Source organism: Lithobates pipiens, unplaced genomic scaffold (genome assembly GCF_037356315.1).
Source record: "Lithobates pipiens isolate NorthernLeopardFrog02 unplaced genomic scaffold, aLitPip1_a1.2 Scaffold_3, whole genome shotgun sequence".
Lineage (NCBI taxonomy): Eukaryota > Metazoa > Chordata > Amphibia > Anura > Ranidae > Lithobates > Lithobates pipiens.
Genome location: NW_027507790.1, coordinates 75205495 through 75218291, shown reverse-complemented (window position 1 = coordinate 75218291; position 12797 = coordinate 75205495). Strand labels below are relative to the sequence as shown.

Genomic DNA, 12797 nt, shown 5'->3' with positions numbered 1-12797 from the left:
TTTGGAACTGTTCATAATTCCCATTGCCCCATGTTCCAGCTGAAGAAAAACAGCCCCAAAGCATGATGCTGCCACCACCATGCTTCACTGTGGGTATGGTGTTCTTTTGGTGATGTGCAGTGATGTTTTTGTGCCAAACATATCTTTTAGAATTATGTCCAAAAAATTCAACCTTGGTTTCATCAGACCATAACATATTTCCCCACATGCTTTTGTGAGATTTGAGATGTGTTTTTGCAAAATTTAGTGGGGCTTGGATGTTTTTCTTCATAAGAAAAGGCTTCTGTCTTGCCATGCTACCCCATAGCCCAGACATATGAAGAATATGGGAGATTGTTGTCACATGTACCACACAGCCAGTACTTGCCAGATATTCCTGCAGCTCCTTTAATGTTGCTGTAGGCCTCTTGGCAGCCTCCCTGACCGGTTTTCTTTTCGTCGTTTCATCTTCAATTTTGGAGGGGCGTCCAGTTCTTGGTAATGTTACTGTTGTGCCATATTTTCTCCACTTGATGCTGATGGTCTTCACTGTGTTCCATGGTACATCTACTGTAATGCCTTGGAAATTCTTTTGTATCCTTCTCCTGACTGATACCTTTTAACAATGAGAACCTTCTGATGCTTTGGAAACTCTCTGTGTACCAAGGCTTTTGCTGTAGGATGCGACTAAGAAAATGTCAGGAAAGACCTACTAGAACAGCTGAACTTTATTTGGGGTTAATCAGAGGCACTTTAAATGATGGCAGGTGTGTACTGACTCCTATTTAAAATGAGTTTGAATGTGATTACTTAATTCTGAACACAGCTACATCCCTAGTTATAAGAGGGTGTGCACACTTACGCAACCACATTATTTTTTTTTTTTTTTTTTTACCCCCTGTAAAATATTTCAGTTTGTTTTTCAATTGAGTTGTACAGTTTATAGGCCACATTAAAGGTGGAAAAAAGTTCTGAAATGATTTATATTTGCCTCATTATTTTTTGACATCACAGAAACCTGACATTTTATCAGGGGTGTGTAGACTTTTTATATCCACTGTAGATATCTGGTGGATTCCTCCTGCCTGATATTGTATTCAGACATCTGGCACATGCGGCTGTCTGAATACCCAAACAGTGACTGCAACTGCAATTTTTAATGCTCCTTCGATCTTTCAACCAAAGTTTGTCAAGCCAGATGGTGCTGACAAGGACACCCACAGGTTGAATTTCGTCCAGTTTAGCGGGAACCTGCTGATATCCAAGCTGTGTAGCTATATTCGGACCGAAGTCACTAAATTCTATAAACATGGGAAGTTATGCTGAATTTGGTGTAAAGAATTCTATTTCCAGTGTATTTTATTTCACTGCCCCATAACATCAAATTTGACTGAAAGGCTGAGTTATATTCTACACTTATGTTTTTTTCATGCGTTTGTGAAAACGAGCTACACATAGGCACATTATTATGGTTTAATAGGTCTTTATCACGCAGGATTTAGTGATGATGTGCATTCTACATCTCATTAAAATACCTGATTGTGAACCTTGGCACGGCAGTCCAAATAACATATCATCCAAATATATTATTTCTAAATGAGCTAAATTTACAAGCCACAAACAGGAGAAATAGTTAAGGCAGGGCCATCCACTGACACTTCATAACTGCGGCGCTCAGAGTACAACCTGATTATAACATGTTGCTGTGACATTTGGAGATGTGCTAGTAGCAGTCATTATGAATATAGAACTTGCTATAAAAAGTATAATTTATCTAGATATGGGGATTGGAGAGAAAAGACTTAATATTTGATTTTTTTTGCATGTTTTATAATTCAGTTTATGGATATTTACATACTGGGTGAGATAACTGGCCATTCTGCAAAGAACAAACTTCTGTATTTCATGTCTATATGTTGGCCATCATGGATGAACGTACAATTTTTTCCGGCTGCCTTTCAGGGCCATGGGTAGTCTGTGATACACTAGCATTACAAAGAGCTCCTATGACTCTTCATTAATACTAGAGTAATCACGTTCTTCTACGGCACTCAGGAATGATCAATGAGTGTCAACTTTACCATCTTAGTCAGAAATGTTACCTGAACCAGAGACGGTCTTATGTTTACCAAGGTCTCCAGGCAGTCATGAAGTCTTACCTACTTTTCAAATTTCACTGTATCATGCAGGACAAAGATGGGAATTCACTCTTCTGCTGAAAAAGAAGGAAACAAATGCCTCAATATTTCCTATGGTTGGTTGCAATTACTTAACTTTCTGTGTTATAGACTTCATTTTTTGCATTTTTAATCATGGAGTATTTTTAACCACTTTACCCCCTGAAGATTACACTCCCTTAATGACCAGGGATTTTTTTGCTCTTAAGCACTGTGCTACTTTAACTGGTAATTGCTTGGTCATACAATACAGGCATACCCTGCTTTTTAAGCTTTTTTAAATAATAAACATCTCATACTTGCCTCCACTGTGCAGCTCATTTTGCACAGAGTGGACCCAAACCTGCTCTTCTGGGGTCCCTCAGTGGCTGTCTCTGCTTCCTCCCGCAAGTACTTCTCACGTTCATGTCAGCTCCCTTGCATGGTGAGAAGCACCTGTGGGCACGCTCCCGTGATACAGCCAGGGGCTATAGCCGCTCGCTGTATCACACGGCCCCGCCCCCCCAGCACGCCGCGTCATTGGATGTGATTGACAGCAGCATGAGCCAATGGCTGCACTGCTTTCCATCCATCCCCTCCAGCCAATCAGCGGCCAGGCTGAGCGGCGAAGAGGATGTCGGGGGCGAGCCAGGGACTTTCGAGGGGTCAGGTAAGAAAAATGGGGGGACTGGGGGCGACGGCACTGTGAGATGTTTTTTCACCTTAATGCATAGAATGCATTAAGGTGAAAAATGATTTACTTTTACAACCCCTTTAAGTACACAATGGGGTTTATTTACTAAAGCTGGAAAGTGCAAAATCAGGCTCACTTCTGCACAGAAACAAATGAGCTTCCAGGTTTTATTACCAACGCTTAATACCCCTGGCGGTATTCACGAGTCTGGCTCGGGGTGGAATTTCAGTACCATAAGCAGTAACTCCGAGCCAGACTCTGGATAGCATTGCAGGATACAGGGAGAGTTACTTACCTTGTCCCCTGGATCCTGTGATGTCCTCCCTGCTGTGTGTGCAAGCTCCTCCTCTCGATTCACACAGTGCCCGAGTGCCGCTGAGCTCCGTTCCCTGCGACGCACGGGGGGGGGGAGATCGGCACCAAATTCAAAAAAGTAAAAACACACAATACACATACAGTACTGTATTAAAAAATTACACACCCCCTTTATCCCTAGTGGTCTGTCTAGCACCCTGCATGTAGTTTTATATTATATATACAGTTTTTTCTGCCTGGAATTTAGAGATTGTCCATAGCAACCAAAAAGTGTCCCTTTATGTCAAAAGTGGTTATAGACCAGCTAGAAAACAGCGATAATAAATTAGAATCACTTGCAGAATTGAGCGATAGCGATTTCTGGGGAAATTCGTCATCAAACACTAAATCTAATGACATTGACAATTCTACAAATGAGCAAATTTCAGTGTTTTTGATTTGATTACATTTTTGAATATTTTTTTATTATTATATTATTATTTGTTATAATTATTTAAAGTTATTTATTATATTACAATTTATGATTTTGTGTTTCAAACTACTATCATACCTGGGATGAGTTATTCCTAAGAATTGCAGGCCTACAATATAAAATGCCAAATTTCCATACAAAATAATGGTACCACTTTCAGCACCTAAAATCTGAAATAATCATACCACCAGGGAGGTTAATTTAACAATCTGGAGTTAAAAGCTGATTGGTTTATATGCAGAAGTCAGCCTGAATTTGCACTTTCCAGCTTTAGTAAATAAACCCCATTGTGTACTTAAAAGTGGGGTATGCCTGTACTGTACGCAAATTTAATTTATTTAATTTTTTTCACACGGTTTTTTCTTTTGGTGGTATTTGACCATCACTGGGTTTTTTATTTTTTATTATATAAACAAAAAAAGACAGACATTTTTGAAAAAAAATAAAAAATAAATAAAAAAATCTAATTTTTTTATAAATTTAGGGCAAATGTTTTCTGCTACATGTCTTTGGTTAAAAAATGAAAAAAGTGTATATTAATTTGGTGTGGAATTTATAGCATCTACAAACTACGGTTTAACTGCTTGCCGACCACATCACAAGGATGTACGTTGGCAGAGCGGCTCACCTAGGTATGTGATCTGGCACTTCTGGGTAGGGGGTGTGTACTCGGCTTCTGCTGTGATTTGTCACAACAGAAGCCGATCAGCAGGTGCTGGTCAATCATTGCGAAAACATACTATTAAAACAAGGCAGAGTTCTGTTCTGACAAGGGGGAGGCCATGGATTTACTATCCCTGCAAAGTAGTAAAGTAGTAAAAAGCAGCACACATAGTACACACAAGCACTGGTTAGGCACACATTCAACCCTTTGATTGCCCTAGATGTTTAATCCCTTCCCAGTCAGTGTCATTAGTAAATTGACATTGCATATTTTTTAGAGCTGATCACTGTATTAGTGTCACTGGTTCCCACAAAGTGTCAAAAGTTTCAGTTAGCGTCAGAATGTCCACCTGAGTATCGCAGTCCCGCTATAGGTTGCTGATTGCCGACATTACTAGTATATATAAAAAAAAAAAAATCATATATGTATCCCATATTTTGTAGATGCTATAACTTTCAAAACCAATCAATATATGCTTATTGGGATTTTTTTTAATCAATGTTGCACAATACATGCTGGTCTAAATTTAAGAAGAAACTCTATTTTTTAAACATTTTTGTCATTGGATATGTGTTAGCAGAAAGTAAAAAAAAATATTTTTTTTTCAAAATTTTTTTTTTTTTGTTTATAGCACAAAAAATAAAGAAAAGCAAATATCACCAAAAGAAAGCTCTATTTGTGGGGGAAAAAATGCATCAATTTTATTTGGGTATAGCATTGCATGACCGTGCAATTTTCAGTTAAAATAATGCAGTACTGTATCGCAACAAAATGGCATGGTCATAAAGGGGGTAAATCTTCCAGAGGTCAAATGGATATATACTGGAATTTATGCAGCTATAGACACTATACTGTAATGGTGGGGATCAGCGATTTATAGTGGGACTGTAATGGTGGTGGACAATCTGGCACTAACAGACACCATCTGGGAGGGTCATTAAAAGACACTGATGTCGCTGGTGACACTAATAAAGTGATCAGTGATTAATACTGTACACTGACACTATGCTAATGACACTGGCTGGGAAGGGGTTAATATCTAGGGGAAATTAAGGAGTTAACTGTGTGCCCAAAAATGTGTAATATGTGCTGCTTTTACTTTCTGATTTGACAGTTTTTTCTCCCTGCTTTTCAGAGAGAAGAAACAGTCATATAGCTGTTCCTATGCACGATAGCCGATCAACAGTTTTCAGCCAAAGTCATTGGCTGAAATCTGTTGCCAAACTCTGCTGTGTCCAATCACAGTATGGGTTGGCAGGGTGTACCCGCAAGTGCACCCTAAACCTGGAAGAAGGCCGGTCACATACAATACATATATGTTACTGTGCCCGCACCTGCCTCTTACTGCAGAATATTTACTGCAAACAGTTGGCAGGTGGTTAAAGGAAATCATAGTGTACACCAGTGTTTCTCAACTCTGTCCTCAAGGCGCCCCAACAGGTCATGTTTTCAGGATTTCCCTCAGATGAAATGGCTGTGGTAATTACTAAGGCAGTGAAAATGATCAAATCACCTGTGCAAAATAATGGAAATCCTGAAAACATGACCTGTTGGGGCGCCTTGAGGACTGGAGTTGAGAAACACTGGCGTACACTTTCATTTTATAACATCAGCATTGTAATAACCATAAAATCTTTAGTTATTATTGACAATCCAATATAAGCTTACTTGAAAACCCTCCATTCATGTTGTGAGTTCTGCATGTCTGTTGGTCATCTCTGTCCACATCTTCCTGGATTCCCTGCATGCTTTGCAGCTTCTCCTCTGCTGTTTGCTTTCAAGGACTACATATCCCATGATACCTTGCTGCCTGCAAGCAGTGATTTCTATACTGACTCCGCCTCCTGAAACTCCTCCTCTCAGCACCGTAGTTCAGAAGGTGGGCTCTGTGAAATGTGTGATACAGCAGAACCTTCTCACAGGACATAGTGAATATGTGTCACAGAATTCAAGGAAGTAAATGTTTGGGGATCTTCACAAAGTAAATTTATAAACCTCAAGATCGATCAGATTAATAGGAGTAGGCTAGTGTGGGGGTTCACTCAAATGTAGTGAATTAATCAACCTTAGTCCAGTCAGTGAAGTACATTTCAGGACATTTTCCTGATTTTATTTAAATGTAAAATTCCAAAATGCACAGAAGGTTTAACCTCTCAGGGCTTTTCAGCATTGCAACAACAAAACAGAAATGTTCCATAGTCTCTGAGCCTTTTTCTACACAGACGTTATCACGTCCAGTTTTGTGAAAGACTGTTCAACTTGATCTGCACAAGCTCCTCTCTAATTACACTCTGGGGTTGATTTACTAAAGGCAAATGGACTGTGCATTTTGCAGTTGCCCTCTGCAAGTGTAGTTGCCCCAGAGCTTAGTAAATAAGGTAAAGCTTCACTTTGCAAAGAATACTGAATCACATGCAAGGAAATGTTAAAAAAAAAAGCTTTTTTGCTTGCACATGATTGGATGATGGAAGTCAGCAAATCATCTGCTCATTTACTAAGCTCTGATGGAACTGCACTTGAAGAGAGAAACTGCACTTTGCAATGTGCACAGTCTATTTTCCTTTAGTAAATCAACCCCACAGTAGTAGTACCTCTTCAGGTGACAGCCTGCCTCTCCTTGAGGCCATGGTAAGCCCTCTCCCAGGGCTCAATTCACAAAGAGTTAATTTCTTCTTAAAGTCTGAGATAAAATAACTCATAGCTTTTTCGAACCTTGAAGCAGATGGTCTACAGTAGCAGAAGACCACACTGGGTGCCACTCCTGTCAGGAAAATGAGTTTTGACTGGCCTACACAGAGTCCTGACCTCAATCCAATAGGACACCTTTGGGATGAGTTAGTTAGGGAGACTATGAGCCAGGCCTTCTCGTTCACATCAGTGCCTGACTTCAAAAACGCGCTTCTGGAAGAATGGTCAAACATTACCATAGACACACTCCTAAACCTTGTGGACAGCCTTCCCAGAAGAGTTGAAGCTGTTAAAGCTGCAAAGGGTGGGCCGACTCAATATTAAACCCTATGGACTAAGACTGGGATGCCATTAATGTCCATGTGCGTGTAAAGGCAGGTGTCCCAATACTTTTGAATATATATATATATAGTATATAGAGTGCCTTGAAAAAGTATTTCCACATTTTGTCATGTTACAACCAAAAACATAAATGTATTTTATTGGGGTTTATGTGATAGATCAACACAAAGTGACACATAATTGTGAAGTGGAAGGAAAATAATGGTTTTCATTTTTTTTTTACAAATAAATATGTGAAAATTGTGGTGTGCATTTGTATTCAGCCCCCCTGAGTCAATATTTTGTAGAACCACCTTTCACTACAATTACAGCTGCAAGTCTTCTTGGGGATGTCTCTACTAGCTTTGCACATCTAGATAGTGACATTTTTGCCCATTCTTCTATGTAAAATAGCTCAAACTCTGCTAGATTGGATGTAGAGTGTCTGTGAACAGCAATATTCAAGTCTCCCTACAGATTCTCAATTGGATTTAGGTCTGGACTTTGTCTGGGCTATTCTAACACACAAATATGCTTTGATCTAAGCCATTCCATTGTAGCGCTGGCTGTACGTTATATACCAGTGCCCATGAAATGCAGCCTTACCAGTTCCCATGAAATGCACAATGAACAGAGAGGCGATCTTCTAATATCCTGGTGGCCACTGTAACAATGTCCCACCTCCTAAAGCAGCTTCTCCCGACATTGGATCAGTGTTATGTCTATCACAGGAGTCGGTCTAGGACAGTGATGGTGAACTTTGGCACCCCAGATGTTTTGGAACTACATTTCCCATGATGCTCATACACTCTGCAGTGTACTGGAACATCATGAGAAATGTAGTTTCAAAAACATCTGGGGTGCCAAGGTTCTCCATCACTGGTCTAGGAGGTAGGACTTTGTTACAGTGGGCGCTTTTCTGTTTGACAAAGCACAGCCGAACACTCTGTGACACCATGGGAGATTGCCACTGTGTGTGATAGTGACATACACAAGGAGGAGGGAGGGGTGGACTCTGGCACTTAAGCTTCAGCGCCCTCCCTCTGCCTCAGCCTGCGGCACCGGAATTGGCCCTGGGTGCTGCTACAGCCGTCCACAACTCAAATTAGCCCCAGGGTAGGCATCATACCAGGAAGTTTCCCGGTATTCTTGCCACTCTTCCATAAAGGCCAGATTTGTGGAGTGCGCGACTAATAGTTTTCCTGTGGACAGATTCTCCCATCTGAGCTGTGGATCTCTCAAGTTTCAACAGAGTTACCATGGGCCTCTTGGCTGCTTTTCTGATTATTGCTCTCCTTGCCCAACCTGTCAGTTTAGGTGGACGGCCATTTCTTGGTAGGTTTGCAGTTATGCCATACTCTTTCAATTTTCCCATGATGGATTGAACAGTGCTCCATGAGATGGTCAACCTTGGGATATTTTTTTTATAGCCTAACCCTGCTTTAAACTTCTCCACAACTTTATCCCTGGCCTATCTGGTGTGTTCCTTTGCCTTCATGATGTTTTTTGTTCAATAAGGTTCTCTAACAAACCTCGGAGGGCTTCACAGAACAGCTGCATTTATACTGAGATTAAATTACACACAGATAGACTCTGTTTATTAATTAGGTGACTTTGGAAGGCAATTGGTTCCAAACAGAAGGGACGTCTTCCAATGGGGACATTAGTTCTGGTGATATTTGGGCATTCCCAAACTTTGGAGGCTTTTCCTCTCCTCTCCTGATTTCCTGTTTTAGCTATGGGGCCTCCCACAATGGCAAAAAGAAAAAAAAAGGGGGGGGGGGTTATAACTTCACTAAAGAAAAAAGTTTTGCCTTTAGTTCTACTTTAACTTCAGTAGCCTTTATTTAAATAAAAACATGCCCTGTGAATACAACCTAATATTCAGTAACTTTTTAAACGATTCTTTTGTCTTGACTAAAGTCCTTTAATAAACAAGCTGTGATGTTTCAAAGAGAATTATCTGAAATGTTGTTTTGTGTTTCTCTAATCAAAATTGCGCAGATTTTCTTCCTTACATTAAAGCCTGAAAGTAAAAGTGTCACTGATTGTTCTTTGCTGAAAAATTAAAGTTTAATCTTTGAAATCATTGCAAGATGGAGCAAATAACAACGATTAGGCGAACACTTTGTTATTGTCGCCTCTAGTACGGCAGTCGCACAATAGCTAATAAAAGTGATTTAATCGCGCTGTACAGGCTTGTAACGTTAATATCCAATGATATTGCTTTTCTGTATCATGGATCATATAAATTATGTTCATTGGAAAGGAAAGACTACACAGCAATCGCCACACAATATAGATCACAGTGAAATTTGTCAATAAAACAGCATTTAATTTAATGTGCAAGATATATGGATGATAGCATAGGGCAAATATACTTTGCTGAGATCCATGGCATGTGAAAAGCCTTGTGACAGCCATGTCTTAGAAGCATGCTGTGTGCAGTAATCCTTCTGAGCTTGAAGGGACAGGAGCAGTTGCAGAGACCTACGTTTGTCAGCATTGCTTTACTCTTATATCTTTATAGCAACACAGCCTTTTCCTTCTGGCATGGGGTTATTTACAAAGGGCTGCGGAAAAAAAGCATTGATGATTTGCAAAGCAAAGTAACCCAAAGCACCCATCATATTTCATCTGGGACCTAGAAGGAACAATTAAAAAGCATTTCTTATTGGTTGCTATCTATGGCTGTATTTCTTCTGATCTGTCTTTATTAAAGGAAACCTATACTAAGAGAACATATGGATTATCATTTCTGACCTTTTCTCTAAAATGCCACTTACCTGGCTGTTATTATAACAGTTTGGGTTCAATGCTAGGAGTCTCTGACTTGGAACAAGTATGCGCCTCATGAATGCTGATGTCACCTACTGCTTTGGTTTTCTGGGTTAGCGATTTAGAAAGTACTGAAGCCAGAGACAACTGACATTTTCAGAAGGAGGTCATCAATGGCAGCCTACATATGTCTCTACAGGATTCTTTACATTAGCCTTATAGTGAGCAAGAAAGTTCAAAATCTAATGCCGCGTACACACTTTGGAATTCTCCTTGTAAAAAGCTCTGACTGTTCTCCTGACGGAATTCCGACAGAATTCGGCTCAAGCTGTCTTGCCTACACACGGTCACATCAAATTCCGATCATTTATAACACGGTGACGTACAACACATACGACATGACTAGAAAAAGCAAGTTCAATAGCCTATAGCTTCTGTCTCGTAGTTGAATCTGAGAATGCGTGATTTTTGGCGTGTCGGAATTGCATACACACGATCGGAATTACCGATAGAAAGTTTCTCCGTCTGGAAAATTGAGAACATGCTATCAATTTTTGGCTGGCGGAAATTCGGACAGCTAAATTCCGATGGAGCGTACACACGGTCGCATTTTCCGATGAAAAGCTCTCATCTGTCTTTTTCTGGCCGGAATTCCGATCATGTGTATGCGGCATCAGAGTCAAAGCTCTACACATTGAAGTTTTGGATGATACAAGCAGGTCATTTATTGTAGATTCCTTGCGTTTTCTCATAATCAGTAATTGTAATCATAATCGGTTGCTGCATGAACATAAACATTAAAGGCAGCATTTTACATGAACCCCCTCTGTAAAAGGAGGGGAACATCTCACAGTACATTTTTTAATTATTATTTTTGTCCAATGCTTACTTTTCAAAGTAATAACTGCCGCCAGCTTCAGAGCGCTCTGTACCGCCTTCCTGAAGCTCTAGGGAATTGCGCACACCAAGCAGGTCACAGGGTACTGGGCTCTCAAGCTGCTGTTGATTAAGCTGCTGTAGTAGGAAAGAAGAAGGAAGAAGAAGCAGGGGAATTCTTGCTGCAGTGATTGTAATGTGTCTGTGTAGATTAACGCAGCGTAACGACACTAAGCTGCAGCCCCTTCTAGTAGCACACATGCAAATGTGGCTATATGTGACCATGCAAGGAAATTAAGCCACCCTAAAGAAAGAAGAACTGGGGGTGAGTCCTTTTTCAAAGATAAAAAGTTAAGCAAGCACAGTGGCTAAGTGTCCAGCGCTTCTGCCTGGCAGCTCTAGGGTCATCAATTTGAAGCCCAACCATGGCACTACCTGCCTAATGTTTGCATGTTCTCCCTGTGCCTGCGTGGGTTTCCTCTGGGTACTTTGGTTTCCTTCTGCACTCCAAAGGCTTGCTGGTAGGTTGATTGGCTCCTTTCTAAATTGGACCTAGTATATGAATGTGAGGTAAGGACCTTAGATTGTTAGCTTCTTGAGGGCAAGGACTGATATGAATGTATAATAAATATGTAAAGTGCTGCCCTTTCAAATGAATGGACTTAATCCAACACAAATGTACTATATGGCCTGTGTTTTTTTAACATCCAAATAATGATGCTTTTAAGCCTCCTGACCTTACAAGTTGCACCAAAGAATAAGCACCCCAAACAACCTGAAAAAAGTTAGACCAATTCTCTAAGCAAGGAAATGTACTCTAAGATAAAAGCCATATACAGTATATAAAAAAAAGTTACTCGATCCTGTTGTGTGAAAAAGTCAGCATACATATAAGTATTTATTATTTAAATCTGTATTTCAAGCATCACTTTTTTTTAATAGTTCTTCTGAGCTCACTATGCGCAAAAATTTCTGCGCATGTTCAGTACAATACCCCATCCTTTCTGTATGGTTCTATTAAATTAGGCTTTATTTTGCAGTATCCTTTAATGATAGCTATAGCCAATTGGTGCCATTTTAGTCTTACGTGGTATGAATATCTACAAATGCTAACAGCACTTACTTAGGTAATTAGAGAAAGACACAAGGAATGCCATGGCTTAGCTGGCACATATTTTGATACAGGAGTGTACATTCTACATAAAGCCACCCTTGTTAATATATTATAACATGTATAATATGTATGTATAATATATTATTTGCCAAAGTCTGTATCCCCCACTCTTTTTTAGTACACTTCAAACTGAAGACTAGAAGACTAGGGCCACTTTTTTAGTACACTTAGACCTGAAGACTAGGGCAGGCTGTTGCATTTTTATGCTAGTAATTATGGTAGGTTCTAGGTATCAGGAAACAATCACAACCTTTTTTTCATACACAAGAATGTGTCAGCATAATGAGTGTGGCCATGTGCTTCCCCTGGCTGCCCTACCATCCTGGGTCATTATAGCCTATGTTGGCTAGGTAGAGATGGGCCCTGATCATAAGCTCAGTTATTGCCACCACAGCTTTCTTTCCGATTCTACACCTCTGTTTACATATATATGCATTTTTACTGTTCAAATAACTTATGGAGTAATATTTGAAGGGAATGTAGATTGTCTAGAGGTGGTTTTTAAACCCTTCATGTCTGTTAAAGTGTGATGTCCAATCACCCACACAGGCCTGGGAGATTAGCCCATTGAGACAATGACATAAAACAACTAAGTCTCTCCGAGCAAATCTAATCTTTATTCTTTGGTGTGAATATTTAAAGGGGGCTTACAGAAAGTACCGCCCTTTGAATGTGTCATA

General features: G+C 40.0%; 1 protein-coding gene across 1 annotated transcript in view; it reads left to right on the top strand.

Annotated features, from left to right (window-relative positions):
* The window catches only part of TMEM132B (transmembrane protein 132B), a 790326-nt gene that overhangs the window by 170297 nt on the left and 607232 nt on the right, over positions 1-12797 (top strand). The gene's annotated exons all lie outside the window — the stretch shown is intronic.